General features: G+C 34.7%; 1 long non-coding RNA gene across 1 annotated transcript; it reads right to left on the bottom strand.

Moving 5' to 3' along the window:
- Positions 1-282: 282 nt before the first annotated feature.
- Positions 283-5,545, bottom strand: LOC139693270 (uncharacterized). Its single transcript, XR_011702033.1, has 4 exons — positions 5,278-5,545; positions 4,684-4,865; positions 4,335-4,507; positions 283-335 (listed from the first exon to the last, which is right to left on the bottom strand). It is a non-coding gene; the product is annotated as an uncharacterized lncRNA (long non-coding RNA).
- Between the last annotated feature and the right edge of the window lie 500 nt (positions 5,546-6,045).

Below are 6,045 nucleotides of genomic sequence, written 5' to 3'. Positions count from 1 at the left end.
CCATACTGGATCGATGCCTGCGGGATCTCCAGCAGTGCCGTGGCAGTTGGGTCGGAGGTCATTTAAGCTGAGGAGTCAAGGTGCAACAGGAATAATGAGATTGCAACCTGGGACAAACCGACCTCCTGCACCAACTCGCTCAAGTTGGGTCAGCAGCAGCTCCTGTGTTCATCCACACAAGACTCCAGCCACTTGGCCCACACGGACTCCTCCGTGATGGAACTTAGCTGGTCCAAGGAGGTTGAACTCATGTAGTCAGAGTCAGATGTGTGATGGAGACAGGCAGCAGTCTGCCCTGCCCTTTGCTGGTGGTGTGCATTCTTAAAACCATAGGGCTGAAATCAAAAAGAAGAGGAAATGAAATACGATACATTCAAAGAAGTTGTATTTCAAAAGTATGTGTGGAAGAGAAGGGGGAAGAGAGATGGAGGGGGTGATGTTCCTCCCCACAGTATATCCTAGCATCTTCCCACACCGCTGCCTCTACCTTCCTCAAACCCAGGCTTTCCAGTAAAAATTCTTATTTTCTAGGTCAATATTTGCTACTTTTTCTTCCTTTGAATCACATGCATAAGTTTAATAAATATTCCATATAAATAACATGTAATTAATCTTCTAATCATTTATTTCAAAACCGGTGTGGCTATGTCTTAGATGGACCCTGGCATTACAAAATATTGAACCGTGAAACCCTGATATTCATGATATTATATTTAAGGATGGAAAAAAAAAAGAATGAAAATGTTGATAAAAGCATAGTTATCATAGACCTATTAACTGATAAATTATCATTGGTAAAAGTGCACATGGAATCGACACCCTTGATCATCATTCTGGTCTACATACGAAGCAATCATAAGCAGAAGGAAATTGATAGGATTTACCACCATCACAGGACATAATAAATAATGAGTTCATGCAGGAAAGTAGGGCAGCATTTGTAACATAAGATAGGGATTTAAGATGGAAATTAGATAAAAGGCAAAGAAGAGATGGTGATTAGGATGGAGACTACAGTTAATGCACAAGAAATCACCACATGGAGAAAGGAATCGAGTTCTGCAGATTAAAGATGGGGATTAGCCGTTACTTACTCCTTGCTTGGACACAAAGAGACATAGGTATGCATAAAAAATGCCAGGAGACTCAGATAGGAATTAATTAAACAAGTACTAAGCAGATTTAAGTAGAATTAAGCATAAGATTAAGAATTAAGCATTAGGAATTAAATAATAAATTAACACAAAAGAAACTAGTATAAAAAGAATTGTATAAATGCTGTCTGAGGCTATGGAAAGTCTACAAAGTAAGGGTGCAATTGATACACTATAAAGTAATGCAGACTGATTGTCATTTGTCCAATATCATTGGCTTCGTGCTCCTATTATACTTTCAGGGAGAGATTCCTAGGAAGGAAGAGGGGGTGAATAATTGAATCAATTTGTACAAGTGCGTTAAATAATAAATTTATTTTCCACAAGAATGTGCATTATTTTAATGCTGGAATATGTATGATCAGTCACCATATTACCTGCCTCTTCATTATCTGACCAATGACTGCTACCTTCCTGTATAAATGCAACAATTGATGAATGAAAATCCTCTACTGGAGAGGTAGATCATCTAATGGCAATGTCAACCTCCTCTTTGACAATGATCATGTCACCTGGGATGCCACAGCCCTCTTGTCAATAACATCACTGTCAATCAAGTCGTCAGAATTCTCTTTCTCGGTTTCACCAGGAATGTATCGCCAATCATTAAAATGCCATAATTCATTAACATCCTAACTTCATAATTTCAAAATAAGAGTATCAAGGAAACAAATCCGTATGGCAAAACTCTTTCATATATTTCTAATGTGAATCATGACCCACCACCTGTAGAGACACCAAAATAGAAATCTATTGTATTTTATTAATCTTGCCAAAGAAATACAACAGCCAAATATGTAATTAGTAGGCGAAAACTGGATTTTACAGATCTAGATTGTGTTCAGTACCAATACTGTCAATGCAGCAGTGAGGTAAGGAGAAAACCTGCACTAGGAAATGAGGAAATAACAAGGAAGGAGTTAATGACAGGGATGGGGAGTAAGGATGTAAAGAAAAGACTTGTTCAAATTTGGTATGGGACATTTAGAGAAGTAGATTGAAGGCTTTTGAAATGAGGGTATGTAAAAGGATAGAGAAAATGTAATTGTCCAAAAAGAAAACAAATCAGGAAGTGCTAGACATTGTGTACAAGGATATAAGTTTGTCCAAGAAATCATATAGAGGCAGGAGGAGTTGAGCAAAGCCATGTTGACTGGCAATAGGAGGCTAAAAACTGTAATAGAAGGGAGAATGCTAGTCAAATGATGAAAGGGCAGGGACAATATAAGAATTTTGGATTGGGTGAAGGGAAGAAGTACTCAGAGATAAAGACTGAGATAATGTAGTTTGTCACTGGATTTTGTTTTGTAAGCAGTTGAAAAAATATCTATATGGTAGCTATGTCCATCCATAATCTAACTGAACCGCTGATTACCTAAACAAAATTATAATGCATATGAAGTTAGCACTAGTGGGCAAACTGCACAGCCTCAGTTGATGGGTTCTTCATATCTGTTCAATAGGGCTGAGGCCAAGTCTCAGGAGGCATTTCTGTTCCTCCCATTTTATTTTTTTAAAGGAAGAGGTTTGAAGTTTTTTACTGTGTAGAGTTGTAAGCGGTTACTTCTTTCGTATTTCTTAACAGAACAGGCTGACACAACTTCCCAGCAAGTCTTTCATAATCTCTGCATATATCAATCGTATCTTCCTAACCTATGCAAGTCAATTGTTAGAAGAAAAATATTTATTTTGAAGAGGTTTCAGCTAAAATACTATTTTATTATACAAATATAATGTATACAAGTTAACAATATTTTAATTTTTAAAATAACATGTTTTTAAAGCATATTGTTCATGCATATCCTGAAAATCTGTAATATTTATTCCTTGATCTTGCAGGATCATTTGACAGATGCAGAAGTAAATATGCCCTCTGAGGAGGAAGTGGACATTAAGAAAGATTGTGATACTGTAATTCCTCAGATGAAAGTAAGACTGGGAGGGGAGGTGTTGCAGGAACAAGGTAAGGAAAGCTAAGGACTGTGCTATCACTTCATCTTAGCTTATTTCAACCATTGGTGATTAACCCTTGCAGTACTTATAATGTACTGTAAAAAACTGCATTACCTTTTAAAAATTGTTTTAAAAATAACTGAAAGGCCATTTAAAATATTATAATAAACTGCAAAAAAGATGATAATGTTTTCATCATTTTTGCAATTATTTATTAATGTATTTAGTATTATTTATATAGCTACTCAGACTAGATCTTTAATTAATCTTGCTATGTTTTCAAGCCATTTCTAAATTTTGCTTGATTATTCTGATTTTAGATGTTATCAGTTAAGAATCATAAATGATATAACCAAACACAACCATTTTCCCTTTCAATATCTTATGTTTCAAAATAAGAGTATCAAGTAAACAAATCCTTATGTCAAAACTCTTTCATATATTTCTAATGTGAATCATGCGGGACTAACTCATTTTGCAAAAAAAGTAACAATTGTACCAAAAGGCAATTAAATTGCTGAAATCGACTATTCATAAAAGAGATTACATATTATTGCAAGGTGGTCTAAAATTTAAATGTAAGTTTTGGTAGAGACACCAAAATAGAAATCTATTGTATTTTATTAATCTTGCCAAAGAAATACAACAGCCAAATATGTAATTAGTGAAATAAGTAACAAAGGTAATGCACTTTTAGAAAAAATGAACCATTTTGAAGATAGAGTACAAGGATATGGTAAGTCTAAAGAGTTAGGGTGACATTGGTGCACTATACAGAAAGGCCGACTGATTTTTATTTGTCCAAAATCATCGGCTTGATAGTATTATTGGACCTAATAAATATATGATGAAAACTCCATCAAAGAGTAAGAAGGGGTGACTATATTATTCACCCAAAAAGCCAATTTTTTGCTCACTGTGCAAGTGTTTATTAGTCATTCGCGTTGGAAAGTCAAGGAAACATTGAATTTTCTTCTTGACTTTTGAAAAAATCGAAACCATCTATCTTGATTCATTGTCCATAATTTTAAACTCTAATTTCAATATTAACATTATTCCATTCTGAAAAAGTGGTATTTTCGATAACATTCAAATGACTGCGCTTGATCGCAGAGACGATAAAATGCTTTTCCCACTTATTAATCAAGGAACATGTCAGGCAATATTAAATGTTCGCCAAATTTGTCTTTGTTATTAATATCGATCATAATATTAGATACAACTGACCTCTTCTCGATTGGTCATTACGTATTTCCTGGAAGGATAACTTCCCCTCTTGGATGCGATTATACAAAACAAACACATCACTCGGCACATTGACGCTAAAGCAGCCGGAATTCCGTAACCTTCTCCATGCAGGCAGAACACACCAACCAGGGATGATTTGCATCCTCCACAACCTAATAGAATATGCAATAACCATGTATTAAGAATAGAATGCACGTAACTCCTCTCGCCTTAACTTCAATTTACATTTAGACAACAGTGTTCCGAGTATTTAAACCTAATACCAATTCATTTAAGATATCTCACAAACAAAATTTTTGAAACACAAAAAGGAGACAACTGAACTTACTTTGGCATGTATTAAATCCTCTATCGCATGTTCCAACATTTTTTGGAATTTACTATTGTCGCCGAAAACATTGATCAACAGACTGCGACTGTTTAAGCGCAATCTGCAGACTTCAAATTCGTGTTTATCGCACATTATGAAGGTTTTAGAGTGCGCCGAATGATTTACTGGACAATCTAACGCTAGAAAAATAATGCAATATGTCAACATTTATTGAACTAGTATTAAAATTTATTAAAACAGCCGATGAAAAGAAGTAAACAAGGTTATAGCAGGGAATTTGCATTCGGTTTGTCAACTGTTACACTAATTTTAGAACTGAGGTTATGCATTGATATGGAAATAAATTATCTTAATCCGATCCCAAATATTTTGGGCTATTTCAATGCAATCTAGTAATTGGGTAAACGAAAAAAATCAACCCTTTTATACATGTTTATTAGGCGATGAAGCATGACAGGCATTCTTTGATATAAAGTTGAAAACAAAATATAATAATTACGTCGTAAATGTTCCGTTCATTCATTTGACAGATCTGGGAAATTTCTTAAACACATAATTTATAGAGCTAGCGAAATAGACTTATGAACTTACTTTAACATCTATTAAATCCTCTATTTTCTTTTCCAGCATGAATTGTAAATTAGTCTTCTCGCCGAAACATTAATGAACACTTCACGACTGTTCAAACACTCTCCGCATAGTTAAAATTCGGCTTTATCGGAAATGCTGATCGTGTTCATGTATGCAGAAAAATTGACCTAAAAACAAACTATAGAAGTACAGAGCCGTTTTTCAAACATTACTTCACACAGCATTTTAAGTCTTCAACATAGCAATAACACACAAAATACGTATCTCGTCTGCTGGCCACTGGCATTTCGTACTTCATTTGTTACGAAGTTGTTTTGAATGGAAAGGGAATTGGTTGGTGTTAGAAGAGAGGATCTTATTCCAGATCACTCATGTGAAAACCGTTCTCGCGAATTCACGGATTTAATTCAAGATTGAGTCATGGAAAATCGGAATCCGCCTTTCTTAAGATATTTATGAGCTTTTGTAGTATCCATGAAATATCCATTTGAATAGACATAGAGATAAATGAAGGACAACATTTCTGTTCCGTTCTTTCATTTCAAAGATCCGTGTCAAATGATTTAAAATAAACATTGTTTATGATGCAAACATTCAAGATTAACCAATAATATAGGCGTCGTAAGCCTAGAGTAAATAAATTATATATTAGGTTCTACTGTCCCGTATTTTTCATTAGGTTTCTTTAAGAATACTCGTCAAAATATATTATTCGATAGTTGGCGTCCCCGTTTCTGATATTCGAAAAATGTTATGACCTATATTCCA

This window comes from Hetaerina americana, unplaced genomic scaffold (genome assembly GCF_022747635.1).
Source record: "Hetaerina americana unplaced genomic scaffold, ioHetAmer1.1.p SCAF_45, whole genome shotgun sequence".
In the NCBI taxonomy this organism is placed as follows: Eukaryota; Metazoa; Arthropoda; class Insecta; order Odonata; family Calopterygidae; genus Hetaerina; species Hetaerina americana.
Note: the sequence above shows the minus strand (reverse complement) of the source record. Positions and strands in the feature narration are given on the sequence as shown.